The sequence below is a fragment of the Pelodiscus sinensis genome, unplaced genomic scaffold (genome assembly GCF_049634645.1).
Source record: "Pelodiscus sinensis isolate JC-2024 unplaced genomic scaffold, ASM4963464v1 ctg61, whole genome shotgun sequence".
Classification (NCBI taxonomy): domain Eukaryota; kingdom Metazoa; phylum Chordata; order Testudines; family Trionychidae; genus Pelodiscus; species Pelodiscus sinensis.
The window spans coordinates 635,117-650,203 of record NW_027465843.1 but is presented as its reverse complement, the minus strand read 5'-3'; the positions used below and the strand labels follow the sequence as shown (position 1 = coordinate 650,203).

The 15,087-nt window shown below is 66.1% G+C and overlaps 1 protein-coding gene across 6 annotated transcripts in view; it reads left to right on the top strand.

Moving 5' to 3' along the window:
* SHANK3 (SH3 and multiple ankyrin repeat domains 3) overlaps positions 1-15,087 on the top strand; it is a 708,141-nt gene that overhangs the window by 61,640 nt on the left and 631,414 nt on the right. For all 6 annotated transcript variants that reach the window (XR_012898753.1, XR_012898754.1, XM_075914851.1 and 3 more), the window contains exon 2: positions 1,913-1,963. The gene's annotated coding sequence lies outside the window, so the exon portion shown is untranslated. The remainder of the gene's footprint in view (positions 1-1,912; positions 1,964-15,087) is intronic.

Here is a 15,087-nt window from a genome sequence, read left to right as displayed (position 1 = left end):
TCAGGTCTCCGGTGGGGCTGGGGGCTCTGCCCGTTCCCGGGTCGGTTCAGGTCTCCGGTGGGGCTGGGGGCTCTGCCCGTTCCCGGGTCGGTTCAGGTCTCCGGTGGGGCTGGGGGCTCTGCCCGTTCCCGGGTCGGTTCAGGTCTCCGGTGGGGCTGGGGGCTCTGCCCGTTCCCGGGTCGGTTCAGGTCTCCGTTGGGGCAGGGGGCTCTGCCCGTTCCCGGGCCGGTTCAGGTCTCCGTTGGGGCAGGGGGCTCTGCCCGTTCCCGGGCCGGTTCAGGTCTCCGGTGGGGCTGGGGGCTCTGCCCGTTCCCGGGTCGGTTCAGGTCTCCGGTGGGGCTGGGGGCTCTGCCCGTTCCCGGGTCGGTTCAGGTCTCCGGTGGGGCTGGGGGCTCTGCCCGTTCCCGGGTCGGTTCAGGTCTCCGGTGGGGCTGGGGGCTCTGCCCGTTCCCGGGTCGGTTCAGGTCTCCGGTGGGGCTGGGGGCTCTGCCCGTTCCCGGGTCGGTTCAGGTCTCCGGTGGGGCTGGGGGCTCTGCCCGTTCCCGGGTCGGTTCAGGTCTCCGGTGGGGCTGGGGGCTCTGCCCGTTCCCGGGTCGGTTCAGGTCTCCGGTGGGGCTGGGGGCTCTGCCCGTTCCCGGGTCGGTTCAGGTCTCCGGTGGGGCTGGGGGCTCTGCCCGTTCCCGGGTCGGTTCAGGTCTCCGGTGGGGCTGGGGGCTCTGCCCGTTCCCGGGTCGGTTCAGGTCTCCGGTGGGGCTGGGGGCTCTGCCCGTTCCCGGGTCGGTTCAGGTCTCCGGTGGGGCTGGGGGCTCTGCCCGTTCCCGGGTCGGTTCAGGTCTCCGGTGGGGCTGGGGGCTCTGCCCGTTCCCGGGTCGGTTCAGGTCTCCGGTGGGGCTGGGGGCTCTGCCCGTTCCCGGGTCGGTTCAGGTCTCCGGTGGGGCTGGGGGCTCTGCCCGTTCCCGGGTCGGTTCAGGTCTCCGGTGGGGCTGGGGGCTCTGCCCGTTCCCGGGTCGGTTCAGGTCTCCGGTGGGGCTGGGGGTTCTGCCCGTTCCCGGGTCGGTTCAGGTCTCCGGTGGGGCTGGGGGCTCTGCCCGTTCCCGGGTCGGTTCAGGTCTCCGGTGGGGCTGGGGGCTCTGCCCGTTCCCGGGTCGGTTCAGGTCTCCGGTGGGGCTGGGGGCTCTGCCCGTTCCCGGGTCGGTTCAGGTCTCCGGTGGGGCTGGGGGCTCTGCCCGTTCCCGGGTCGGTTCAGGTCTCCGGTGGGGCTGGGGGCTCTGCCCGTTCCCGGGTCGGTTCAGGTCTCCGGTGGGGCTGGGGGCTCTGCCCGTTCCCGGGTCGGTTCAGGTCTCCGGTGGGGCTGGGGGTTCTGCCCGTTCCCGGGTCGGTTCAGGTCTCCGGTGGGGCTGGGGGCTCTGCCCGTTCCCGGGTCGGTTCAGGTCTCCGGTGGGGCTGGGGGCTCTGCCCGTTCCCGGGTCGGTTCAGGTCTCCGGTGGGGCTGGGGGCTCTGCCCGTTCCCGGGTCGGTTCAGGTCTCCGGTGGGGCTGGGGGCTCTGCCCGTTCCCGGGTCGGTTCAGGTCTCCGGTGGGGCTGGGGGTTCTGCCCGTTCCCGGGTCGGTTCAGGTCTCCGGTGGGGCTGGGGGCTCTGCCCGTTCCCGGGTCGGTTCAGGTCTCCGGTGGGGCTGGGGGCTCTGCCCGTTCCCGCGCTCTGGGCAGGTCTCCGGTGGGGCTGGTGGTGGGACTGGGGCCATCCCATGCAGGTAATGCTCTGCTCCTAGGGGCCAATTCATCCTGTCCACATGCAGCCCGGATGAATGCCAGGCGGGATCCTGCCTCTCCTGTCTGCACGCCCCTGGCTCTGGGGCGGGTGTCAGAGGCACTGCCTACCGCTGAGCGGCCCTCTCTGTGTTCTCACCCCCAGGTTGAGGAGGAAGGATTTCCATGCACCTCAAGTCTGTGACGGTGTCATCAGGTAGGTCCCTGCCCACCCGTTCTCCCCATAATCTCTGGGGAGCAGAGCTTGGGGGCGGCACAGGCCTTGTGGGCGAGTGCACAGGGCAGGCGGGCTCGCTTGGATGCAGAGTTGCTGGTGGGCGGGACTGTGCGCTTGCTGCAGCGGGGCAGGCCAGGGAGGAGGCTGGGATGGGAGGTGGGGACGGACGGGCCCAGAGCAGCATGAGGCGCGGGATCCTAGCAGCATCCCTGTGCAGGGCCTGAAGGAGAAGGAAGTGGGCAGGCTGGGAGGGGGCCAGTAATCAGGGGGGCTATGGGCACAGCCTGGCCCAGGCCCCCAGCACCCAGCATGGAGGAGACGTGATCTCTGGATGTTGAACCACAAAGTGGGAAATGGCTGCTGAGGAAGGAGCGCGGAGGGGAGGGATCTGGGGCCAGAGGGGACCACAAGCTGAGTATGAGTCAGTGTGACACTGTTGCAAGAAAAGCCAACCTGAGTCTGGGCGGCATGAGCAGGGGTGTTGTGAGCAAGTCACGAGGAGTCATTCCGCTCTGCTCTGCCCTGGGCAGGCCTCAGCTGGAGTCTTGTGTCCAGTTCTGGGCTCCACATGTCAAGAAAGATGTAGAGAAATTGGAGAGGGTCCGGTCCAGAGAAGAAATGAAAGGTCTAGAGAACATGAGCTGTGAGGGAAGGCTGAAAGAACTGGGCTTGTTTAGGTTGGAACAGAAAAGACTGAGAGGGGACGTGAGAGCACTTTTCATGAATGGGGTGCTAGTAGGAGGAGCGAGCAATATTGTTCTCTTTGACCTCTGAGGACAGAAGAAGCAAGCGGCTTAAATTGCAGCAAGGGAGGTTCAACTTGGACACTAGGGAAAACTTCCTGCCTGTCAGGATGCTTAAGCAGTGGAATACGCTGCCTGGGGGCGTTGTGGAATCTCCATCCCTGGAGAGATTTAAGAGCAGGTTGGACAGACACCCTGTCGGGGATGGTCTAGATCAGGCATGTCGAACTCGAAGCCTACTGAGGACCGCACAAACGAAAACTGACAGCTCTCAGGGCCGCCAAAGAAAATGTACGTCTATCGGAAAGTCGGAATTATTTATTAGCAGAGATTATGTTTTAGGTGGATTTGATAATATTCCTTCAGGTCTTGTTTGAATAGAACACAAGGGACCAGGCGGGTCGGCCTCCCTGTTATAAACAAGGGACCGGGCGGGTCGGCCTCCCCCGTTATAAACAAGGGACCGGGCGGGTCGGCCTCCCCCGTTATAAACAAGGGACCAGGCGGGTCGGCCTCCCCGTTATAAACAAGGGACCGGGCGGGTCGGCCTCCCCGTTATAAACAAAGGACCGGGCGGGTCGTCCTCCCCGTTATAAACAAGGGACCGGGCGGGTCGGCCTCCCCCGTTATAAACAAGGGACCGGGCGGGTCAGCCTCCCCCGTTATAAACAAGGGACCGGGCGGGTCAGCCTCCCCCGTTATAAACAAGGGACCGGGCGGGTCGGCCTCCCCCGTTATAAACAAGGGACCGGGCGGGTCGTCCTCCCCGTTATAAACAAGGGACCGGGCGGGTCGTCCTCCCCGTTATAAACAAGGGACCGGGCGGGTCGTCCTCCCCGTTATAAACAAGGGACCGGGCGGGTCGGCCTCCCCGTTATAAACAAGGGACCGGGCGGGTCGGCCTCCCCGTTATAAACAAGGGACCGGGCGGGTCGGCCTCCCCCGTTATAAACAAGGGACCGGGCAGGTCGTCCTCCCCGTTATAAACAAGGGACCGGGCAGGTCGGCCTCCCCGTTATAAACAAGGGACCGGGCGGGTCATCCTCCCCCGTTATAAACAAGGGACCGGGCGGGTCGGCCTCCCCCGTTATAAACAAGGGACCGGGCAGGTCGGCCTCCCCGTTATAAACAAGGGACCGGGCGGGTCGGCCTCCCCGTTATAAACAAGGGACCGGGCGGGTCATCCTCCCCCGTTATAAACAAGGGACCGGGCGGGTCGTCCTCCCCCGTTATAAACAAGGGACCGGGCGGGTCGTCCTCCCCCGTTATAAACAAGGGACCGGGCGGGTCGTCCTCCCCCGTTATAAACAAAGGACCGGGCGGGTCGTCCTCCCCCGTTATAAACAAGGGACCGGGCGGGTCGTCCTCCCCCGTTATAAACAAGGGACCGGGCGGGTCGTCCTCCCCCGTTATAAACAAGGGACCGGGCGGGTCGTCCTCCCCCGTTATAAACAAGGGACCGGGCGGGTCGGCCTCCCCGTTATAAACAAGGGACCGGGCGGGTCGTCCTCCCCCGTTATAAACAAGGGACCGGGCGGGTCGGCCTCCCCGTTATAAACAAGGGACCGGGCGGGTCGGCCTCCCCGTTATAAACAAGGGACCGGGCGGGTCGGCCTCCCCGTTATAAACAAGGGACCGGGCGGGTCGTCCTCCCCCGTTATAAACAAGGGACCGGGCGGGTCGTCCTCCCCCGTTATAAACAAGGGACCGGGCGGGTCGTCCTCCCCCGTTATAAACAAGGGACCGGGCGGGTCGGCCTCCCCGTTATAAACAAGGGACCGGGCGGGTCGGCCTCCCCGTTATAAACAAAGGACCGGGCGGGTCGGCCTCCCCGTTATAAACAAGGGACCAGGCGGGTCGGCCTCCCCGTTATAAACAAAGGACCGGGCGGGTTGGCCTCCCTGTTATAAACAAAGGACCGGGCGGGTCGGCCTCCCCGTTATAAACAAGGGACCGGGCGGGTCATCCTCCCCCGTTATAAACAAGGGACCGGGCGGGTCGTCCTCCCCCGTTATAAACAAAGGACCGGGCGGGTCGGCCTCCCCATTATAAACAAGGGACCGGGCGGGTCGGCCTCCCCGTTATAAACAAGGGACCGGGCGGGTCGGCCTCCCCGTTATAAACAAGGGACCGGGCGGGTCGTCCTCCCCCGTTATAAACAAGGGACCGGGCGGGTCGTCCTCCCCGTTATAAACAAGGGACCGGGCGGGTCGGCCTCCCAGTTATAAACAAGGGACCGGGCGGGTCGGCCTCCCCGTTATAAACAAGGGACCGGGCGGGTCGGCCTCCCCGTTATAAACAAGGGACCGGGCGGGTCGGCCTCCCCGTTATAAACAAGGGACCGGGCGGGTCGTCCTCCCCCGTTATAAACAAGGGACCGGGCGGGTCGTCCTCCCCGTTATAAACAAGGGACCGGGCGGGTCGGCCTCCCCGTTATAAACAAGGGACCGGGCGGGTCGTCCTCCCCGTTATAAACAAAGGACCGGGCGGGTCGGCCTCCCTGTTATAAACAAGGGACCGGGCGGGTCGTCCTCCCCCGTTATAAACAAGGGACCGGGCGGGTCATCCTCCCCCGTTATAAACAAGGGACCGGGCGGGTCGGCCTCCCCGTTATAAACAAGGGACCGGGCGGGTCGGCCTCCCCGTTATAAACAAGGGACCGGGCGGGTTGTCCTCCCCGTTATAAACAAGGGACCGGGCGGGTCGGCCTCCCCGTTATAAACAAGGGACCGGGCGGGTCGGCCTCCCCGTTATAAACAAGGGACCGGGCGGGTCGGCCTCCCCCGTTATAAACAAGGGACCGGGCGGGTCGGCCTCCCCGTTATAAACAAGGGACCGGGCGGGTCGGCCTCCCTGTTATAAACAAGGGACCGGGCGGGTCGGCCTCCCCGTTATAAACAAGGGACCAGGCGGGTCGGCCTCCCCGTTATAAACAAGGGACCGGGCGGGTCGGCCTCCCCGTTATAAACAAGGGACCGGGCGGGTCGGCCTCCCCATTATAAACAAGGGACCGGGCGGGTCGGCCTGCCTGTTATAAACCAGGGACCGGGCGCGCCGCGTGGAGATCGTTTAGGAAGATGTAGTCGCAGGCCAGAAGAAAATTCCATCGACTCGCATGTGGCCCGCAGGCGGCGTGTTTGACGTGACTGGTCTAGATGATGCTTTGTTCTGCCATGAGTGTGGTGGGTGTGATCCAGTCCTATGATTCGATATCTGCCAGGTGCCCCCCCACCCCGCCCCACAACACAGTGCAGGTGTGTGCCAGGCACCCCCATTCCCAGAGCAGTAGGAGGAGGAAGCCCGGCTTGTGCTGGCAGGAGGGGGAATGTGGGGCAGCACTATGGAGGTGGGTGCATTCTGGTAGTTACAGCTCCGGAGTATGTGGTGTGCACGGGGATCTGTGTGTGTGTGTGGTGTGTGTGTGTGTGTGTGCACGGGGATCTGTGTGTGTGTGTGTGTGTGTGTGGTGTGTGCACGGGGATTTGTGTGTGTACGTGTGGTGTGCACGGGGATCTGTGTGTGTGTGTGTGTGTGTGTGTGTGGTGTGTGCACGGGGATTTGTGTGTGTATGTGTGGTGTGCATAGGGATTTGTGTGTGTGCATGGGGATTTGCGTATGGAGGAGGGGGTGTATAGGGATTTTTGGTTGGGTGTGCATAGGGATTTGGGTGTGTATGGGTGGTGCTCATGGGGATTTGGGTGTGTACACACATTTGGATTTGGGTACGTGTGTGGGGGGCATGGGGATTTGGGGGAGTGTGCACATGGGGATTTGGGTGCGTGTGTGTGGGGCTGCATGGGGATTTGGGTGAGTGTGGGAGGGGTGAATGGAGATGTGGTTGAGTGTGTGGGGGTGCGTGGAGATTTGTGTGTGGGGGGGTGAATTGAGATTTGGGTGAGTGTGGGGAGGTGAATGGAGATTTGGGGGTGTGTGCACATGGGGATTTGGGTATGTGGGGGGGTGAATGGAGATTTGGGTATGTGGGGGGTGCATGGGGATTTGGGGGTGTGGGGGGTGCATGGGGATTTGGGTGAGTGCGTGGGGGGTGCATGGGGATTTGGGGGTGTGGGGGGTGCATGGGGATTTGGGGGTGTGGGGGTGAATGGAGATTTGGGTGAGTGTGTGGGGGGGTACATGGGGATTTGGGTATGTGGGGGGTGAATGGAGATTTGGGTGAGTGTGTGGGGGGGTGCATGGGGATTTGGGGGTGTGGGGGGTGCATGGGGATTTGGGGATGTGGGGGGTGCATGGGGATTTGGGGGTGCATGTTTGGGCAGATTTCTGAGTTGCCAGCCCCAGTGAGATTTGCTGTTGCCAGTGTTTTGGGAGAGGGGAACTAGCAGCAGCCGCTCCCCTCAGCGCCAGCGTGAGCCATTCTTGGGCCCCGGGCAGCAGGCGTGCGGCGCATGCACAGCCCCCCCCCCCCAGCACGCAGCGCCCCTTACAGCTGCAATCAGGCACCCTCCATAGGTTGGCGCCCCAGGCACCTGCCCCGCTAGCCCCGCCTTCATCCAGCCCTGCTCCCCTCTGCGCTGCGTCCCTGCTCCTCTCTCCAGACACTGCCATGGGGTGGTGTCGCGATCTGCTCTGTGCCCTTGCAGGGGATCCTGTTTGCCTTTGGGACAGCCCATCGCCTACTCCTGTGCTAGGCCAGGGCCCCGTCTGCTCATTGCAAGGGGCCAGGCAAAGTACTGGAGCTATTCCCCGCACCCGGGCCGAGGGAGGGTCAGTGTAGCTGGGGAGGGGGAGGGTCAGCATAGCCGGGTCCCAGGGAGGGGGAGGGTCAGTGTAGCTGGGGAAGGGGAGGGTCAGCGCAGCAGGGTCCCAGGGAGGGGGAGGGTCAGTGTAGCTGGGGAAGGGGAGGGTCAGCGCAGCAGGGTCCCAGGGAGGGGGAGGGTCAGCGTAGCCGGGTCCCAGGGAGGGGGAGGGTCAGTGTAGCTGGGGAAGGGGAGGGTCAGCGCAGCAGGGTCCCAGGGAGGGGGAGGGTCAGTGTAGCTGGGGAAGGGGAGGGTCAGCGCAGCAGGGTCCCAGGGAGGGGGAGGGTCAGCGTAGCCAGGTCCCAGGGAGGGGGAGGGGGAGGGTCAGTGTAGCCGGGTCCCAGGGAGGGGGAGGGTCAGTGTAGCTGGGGAGGGGGAGGGTCAGCGTAGCCGGGTCCCAGGGAGGGGGAGGGTCAGTGTAGCTGGGGGGGGGGAGGGTCAGTGTAGCCAGGTCCCAGAGAGGGGGAGGGTCAGTGTAGCTGGGGAGGGGGAGGGTCAGCGCAGCAGGGTCCCAGGGAGGGGGAGGGTCAGTGTAGCTGGGGAGGGGGAGGGTAAGTGCAGCAGGGTCCCAGGGAGGGGGAGGGTCAGTGTTGCTGGGGAGGGGGAGGGTCAGCGTAGCTGGGTCCCAGGGAGGGGGAGGGTCAGTGTAGCTGGGGAGGGGGAGGGTCAGCGCAGCAGGGTCCCAGGGAGGGGGAGGGTCAGTGTAGCTGGGGAGGGGGAGGGTCAGCGCAGCAGGGTCCCAGGGAGGGGGAGGGTCAGTGTAGCCGGGTCCCAGGGAGGGGGAGGGTCAGCGTAGCCGGGTCCCAGGGAGGGGGAGGGTCAGCGCAGCAGGGTCCCAGGGAGGGGGAGGGTCAGTGTAGCTGGGTCCCAGGGAGGGGGAGGGTCAGTGTAGCTGGGGAGGGGGAGGGTCAGCGCAGCAGGGTCCCAGGGAGGGGGAGGGTCAGTGTAGCTGGGGAGGGGGAGGGTCAGCGCAGCAGGGTCCCAGGGAGGGGGAGGGTCAGCGTAGCCGAGTCCCAGGGAGGGGGAGGGTCAGTGTAGCTGGGGAGGGGGAGGGTCAGCGTAGCCGGGTCCCAGGGAGGGGGAGGGTCAGTGTAGCTGGGGAAGGGGAGGGTCAGCGTAGCTGGGTCCCAGGGAGGGGGAGGGTCAGTGTAGCTGGGGAGGGGGAGGGTCAGCGTAGCCGGGTCCCAGGGAGGGGGAGGGTCAGTGTAGCTGGGGAAGGGGAGGGTCAGCGCAGCAGGGTCCCAGGGAGGGGGAGGGTCAGTGTAGCTGGGGAGGGGGAGGGTAAGTGCAGCAGGGTCCCAGGGAGGGGGAGGGTCAGTGTTGCTGGGGAGGGGGAGGGTCAGCGTAGCTGGGTCCCAGGGAGGGGGAGGGTCAGTGTAGCCGGGTCCCAGGAAGGGGGAGGGTCAGTGTAGCCGGGTCCCAGGGAGGGGGAGGGTCAGCGTAGCCGGGTCCCAGGGAGGGGGAGGGTCAGCGCAGCAGGGTCCCAGGGAGGGGGAGGGTCAGTGTAGCTGGGGAGGGGGAGGGTCAGCGTAGCTGGGTCCCAGGGAGGGGGAGGGTCAGTGTAGCTGGGGAGGGGGAGGGTCAGCGCAGCAGGGTTCCAGGGAGGGGGAGGGTCAGTGTAGCCGGGTCCCAGGGAGGGGGAGGGTCAGCGTAGCCGGGTCCCAGGGAGGGGGAGGGTCAGCGCAGCAGGGTCCCAGGGAGGGGGAGGGTCAGTGTAGCTGGGTCCCAGGGAGGGGGAGGGTCAGTGTAGCTGGGGAGGGGGAGGGTCAGCGTAGCCGGGTCCCAGGGAGGGGGAGGGTCAGTGTAGCTGGGGAGGGGGAGGGTCAGCGCAGCAGGGTCCCAGGGAGGGGGAGGGTCAGTGTAGCTGGGGAGGGGGAGGGTCAGCGCAGCAAGGTTCCAGGGAGGGGGAGGGTCAGTGTAGCCGGGTCCCAGGAAGGGGGAGGGTCAGCACAGCAGAGTCCCAGAGAGGGGGAGGGTCTGTGTAGCCGGGTCCCAGGGAGGGGGAGGGTCAGCGCAGCAGGGTCCCAGGGAGGGGGGGGGTCAGCGTAGCCGGGTCCCAGGAAGGGGGAGGGTCAGCGCAGCAGGGTCCCAGGGAGGGGGAGGGTCAGCGTAGCCGGGTCCCAGGGAGGGGGAGGGTCAGCGTAGCCGGGTCCCAGGGAGGGGGAGGGTCAGCGCAGCAGGGTCCCAGGGAGGGGGAGGGTCAGCGTAGCTGGGTCCCAGGGAGGGGGAGGGACAGCGCGGCGGGAGGTTCCTGTTGTGCTGACCCAGGGCTGGCTAGGGCAGAGGGTCCCAGGGAGGGGGAGGGTCAGCGCAGCAGGGTCCAGTGGGGTTGCCCTGCCAGCAGCCTGCTCCGCCCCTGCCGTGAGCTGCCGCCCCTGCCGTGGCCCAGGAAGCGTGGTCGGCATGAGGACCTGGCTCTGGTGGCTGCCTGGGCTGCAGCTCATGGGGTGGCCCAGGAAGTGTGGTCGGCATGAGGACCTGGCTCTGGTGGCTGCCTGGGCTGCAGCTCATGGGGTGGCCCAGGAAGCGTGGTCGGCATGAGGACCTGGCTCTGGTGGCTGCCTGGGCTGCCGCTCATGGGGTGGCCCAGGAAGCGTGGTCGGCATGAGGACCTGGCTCTGGTGGCTGCCTGGGCTGCAGCTCATGGGGTGGCCCAGGAAGCGTGGTCGGCATGAGGACCTGGCTCTGGTGGCTGCCTGGGCTGCCGCTCATGGGGTGGCCCAGGAAGCGTGGTCGGCATGAGGACCTGGCTCTGGTGGCTGCCTGGGCTGCCGCTCATGGGGTGGCCCAGGAAGCGTGGTCGGCATGAGGACCTGGCTCTGGTGGCTGCCTGGGCTGCCGCTCATGGGGTGGCCCAGGAAGCGTGGTCGGCATGAGGACCTGGCTCTGGTGGCTGCCTGGGCTGCCGCTCATGGGGTGGCCCAGGAAGCGTGGTCGGCATGAGGACCTGGCTCTGGTGGCTGCCTGGGCTGCCGCTCATGGGGTGGCCCAGGAAGCGTGGTCGGCATGAGGACCAGGCTCTGGTGGCTGCCTGGGCTGCCGCTCATGGGGTGGCCCAGGAAGCGTGGTCGGCATGAGGACCTGGCTCTGGTGGCTGCCTGGGCTGCCGCTCATGGGGTGGCCCAGGAAGCGTGGTCGGCATGAGGACCTGGCTCTGGTGGCTGCCTGGGCTGCCGCTCATGGGGTGGCCCAGGAAGCGTGGTCGGCATGAGGACCTGGCTCTGGTGGCTGCCTGGGCTGCAGCTCATGGGGTGGCCCAGGAAGCGTGGTCGGCATGAGGACCTGGCTCTGGTGGCTGCCTGGGCTGCGGCTGCTCCAAGCTGCCTTCGTCAGCGTTTCCTTCTCCCTGTGCCTGGAGGGAGCCGCCGTGTCTCTGCTGGGCCAGGCAGGGGCAGCCAGCAGCCCAGAGCAGGGGCCCTGGCCGGTTCCCACCCCACTGAGCGTCTCCAGAAACAGCAGCAGCAGGTGGACGCGCAGGGAGCCGCACAGGCCTGCCCCAGAGGGCCAGCTGCCGGGTCAGCTTCCCCCCACAGCACCAAGGGAAACCAGCGGGGACACAGGGACTTGCCAGCAGGCAACAGAGCCCAGCTCGCCAGCCCGGTGCCCCAGCCCCTCGGCCTGCCTCGCTCGACGGGGTCGGCTCTCAGACCCGTCTGCCCCTCCAGGAGGCAATGCCCAGGGCAGTGATGTGAGGGGATGGTCCTTCTCCCCCTCCCGGGCCGGCAGCTGCCTTGTGCAGGGAGGGACAGAGGGACAACCAGGGGCAGGGGCTGTAGGGAGGGAGATTAGCCCGGCAGGCCCAGACGAACAGATGGAGCAGCTTGATCCTATTACAGTGGCTAAGCAGAGGCAGCCGGGCCCTGGCTCTGGGCTGCTGCAGCCGCAGCCCCCTGCGCTCGGCTCTGGCCGGAGTCTCAGGAGCTCTGCGCCCAGCGACGCTCCGCCTGGGAGTACAGGTCAGAAACCCTTTCCTAGCGCACCGCACGGGCCGGCCTGCCAGTGCCAACGGGGGTGTGACGGCGCGTTGGGGCCCCCGTCTCCTGCACCCCCGAAAGGGCATGAACAGACTCCGCCAGCCAGTAGCACAGAGGTGGTTTATTGCTCCCCCAGGATACAGCACAGATGTCACCAGGCTACAGGGCAGGTCTAGGATGCCTCAGCCCCCCTTGAGATGGGGGGGGGTCTCGGCTTCTAAACCCCCCAGCCTGTTGCTGAGGCTGCTTCCTCCATGCTCCCAGACAGAAACTAACTAACTCTCCTCCAGCCCTGCCCCCCAGCCAGGGCAGCATCCCCCTTCCTTTGTCCCTCTCCATGGGGGGTGTCTGGCCATACCGGTTGAGAGGTCCCTTTGCATAGTGACTCATCCTGTTTTGCTGGGCCCTGGTACCAACTGCAGCCAGTGGGGTTACCCCAGAGCCAGCAGCGTAGAAACCAGCCAGGTACCCCCCTACGTCACGGGGGGATGCTGCAGCCAGTGGGGTTACCCCAGAGCCAGCAGCGTAGAAACCAGCCGGGTACCCCCCTACGTCATGGGGGGATGCTGCAGCTCCTCCAGCCTCTGGCACTAGGCTCTGCCAGCCGAGAGATGACAGGATGCACCAAGCCCCGGGCTTGGGACAAGGCCTCGGAGCTCCCAGCAGAGGCATTCAGCTAGCGATTGCCACGAGGACCTGCCAGCCCAGGGCTCTGGTCCCTGGGTCTTGGCCACCTGCTGTCCCCAGGACCTGGCTAGCTTGAGCCCTGGAGACTGGCCAGCCAGGAGCTCCAGGACTCAGTGGCTCTAGTCACAGAGTCTCGGCAGGATGTGGCGTCATGGGCCTGGGGCCACGGGCACTGCCAGGCCCCAGCTATGGGCACTGGGAGTGTGTGACCGCTGCTCCCACTGCATGCCAGTCCTGACCTGTGTGCTCGTTCAGCCCCATTGGGTCCTTCCCCCAGCCCGGCACGGTGCAGCCTGGGCACACAAGGCTCCAGGCTTCCTCCTGCTCTGTGCCCTGTCAGCCAGGGTGGTGCAGTCCATCTCACTGGCTCGTTGCCCAGGGGCTGCTGGAGTGGGGGGCGGTGTTCGGAGGGCCTGGTTCAGTGCTAGCCCAAGGAGCATATGGCTGGGTGGGGAATGTGCCCCGTGTCCATGTCTGTGCTGGTGCAGCCGGCTCGGCCTTCCTGCCCCGGCCATGCCCAGCCACGTGGGAAAGCAGGTGGCTCACGGAGGCCCCGCAGTGCGTGCCCCCTGTCTGGTTGTTTGAAGTGGAGACCTCAGCTCCTGGGGGCAGGGAGGACCACAGGGTTCCCTCTGGCTTCACGGGGCCTCTGAGCTCGCAAGGAAATGAAGCCAGCCAGCTGGGTGATGGCCTGGCTCGAGCGCTGCCTGGAGCTTGCTGCAGGGGCAGGCGTGTCCGTGTGCAGCTCCACGGGGCCCTGTGGCGTGGTGGTGGGTGCAGACGGGCACGTGACTAGCGACAGGAGGGGCACTGAACGGCTTCTGCAACCCACTGCACTGACTTGGGTCCTCTGGAAAATGACCCGTTGGGCCTGCCCCAGCCAGCTAGGAGGGACTTGGAGTCTGCTCCAGGCGGGCGAGTAAACCCCTGGGCTAGGACTCGGGAGAGCCGGTTCCAGGCCCCGGCTCTGCCTTCAATGCCTGCGCACAAGAGCCGAGCGGGAGCTGATGGGACACCCTGGCGCTTTTGCAGGGCAGGGGTGGCGCTGACACATTTCTCCAGTCTCGGTTTCGGAGCATTTTCCCCAGGATTCAAAACTATTTTTTGCCCCCGTCTGCTGCACAAATCTGGCTGCCTCTGGGCCCCTATTCCCTATCTGTTCTCTGACAGCATGAGGCTTCTTGTGTCTGTCTTGTTCTTTTAGGGTGCAAGGTCCTAGGGCAGCACACAGCACGATGGGGCCCTGATCCCAGCTGGGACAGGGCCTGTCTCTGTGTCTGGGCATCCCGGCGTGGCCGGTCCCTGATCCCAGCTGGGACAGGGCCTGTCTCTGTGGCTACATCTAGACTGCAAGCCTCTTTCGAAAAAGTGTGTCTAGACTACAACCAGTACTTTCGAAAAAGCAAGCTGCTTTTTCGAAAGAGAGCACCCAGGCCGTCTGTGCTTTCGAAAAAGCACTGTTTGCATTACATAGCACTTTCGAAAAAAGGCGTTATTTCTCGTAAAACGAGGTTTTCCGCAGTCGAAAAAATGCTGCGTTCTTTCGATTTACTTTTGAAAGAACGCGGTAGCAGTCTAGACGCAGGGGAAGGTTTTTCAAAAAAAACCTGTAGTCTTGTCATATCCCGGGTGTGTGTCTGGGCAGCGCCCGGCATGGCCGGTCCCTGACCCCAGCTGGGACAGGGCCTGTCTCTGTGTCTGGGCACCCTGGCGTGGCCGATCCCTGATCCCAGCTGGGACAGGGCCTGTCTCTGTGTCTGGGCACCCTGGCGTGGCCGGTCCCTGACCCCAGCTGGGACAGGGCCTGTCTCTGGGTCTGGGCACCCCCAGCGTGGCCGGTCCCTGACCCCGGCTGGGACAGGGCCTGTCTCTGGGTCTGGGCACCCCCAGCGTGGCCGGTCCCTGACCCCGGCTGGGACAGGGCCTGTCTCTGGGTCTGGGCACCCCCAGCGTGGCCGGTCCCTGACCCCGGCTGGGACAGGGCCTGTCTCTGGGTCTGGGCACCCCCAGCGTGGCCGGTCCCTGACCCCGGCTGGGACAGGGCCTGTCTCTGTGTCTGGGCACCCCCAGCGTGGCCGGTCCCTGACCCCGGCTGGGACAGGGCCTGTCTCTGGGTCTGGGCACCCCCAGCGTGGCCGGTCCCTGACCCCGGCTGGGACAGGGCCTGTCTCTGGGTCTGGGCACCCCCAGCGTGGCCGGTCCCTGACCCCGGCTGGGACAGGGCCTGTCTCTGGGTCTGGGCATCCCGGCGTGGCCGGTCCCTGACCCCGGCTGGGACAGGGCCTGTCTCTGGGTCTGGGCATCCCGGCGTGGCTGGTCCCTGATCCCAGCTGGGACAGGGCCTGTCTCTGTGTCTGGGCATCCCGGCGTGGCTGGTCCCTGACCCCGGCTGGGACAGGGCCTGTCTCTGGGTCTGGGCACCCCCAGCGTGGCCGGTCCCTGACCCCGGCTGGGACAGGGCCTGTCTCTGGGTCTGGGCACCCCCAGCGTGGCCGGTCCCTGACCCCGGCTGGGACAGGGCCTGTCTCTGGGTCTGGGCATCCCGGCGTGGCCGGTCCCTGACCCCGGCTGGGACAGGGCCTGTCTCTGGGTCTGGGCATCCCGGCGTGGCTGGTCCCTGATCCCAGCTGGGACAGGGCCTGTCTCTGTGTCTGGGCACCCCGGCGTGGCTGGTCCCTGATCCCAGCTGGGACAGGGCCTGTCTCTGGGTCTGGGCACCCCGGCGTGGCTGGTCCCTGATCCCAGCTGGGACAGGGCCTGTCTCTGGGTCTGGGCATCCCGGCGTGGCCGGTCCCTGATCCCAGCTGGGACAGGGCCTGTCTCTGGGTCTGGGCACCCCGGCGTGGCTGGTCCCTGACCCCAGCTGGGACAGGGCCTGTCTCTGGGTCTGGGCACCCCCAGCGTGGCCGGTCCCTGACCCCGGCTGGGACAGGGCCTGTCTC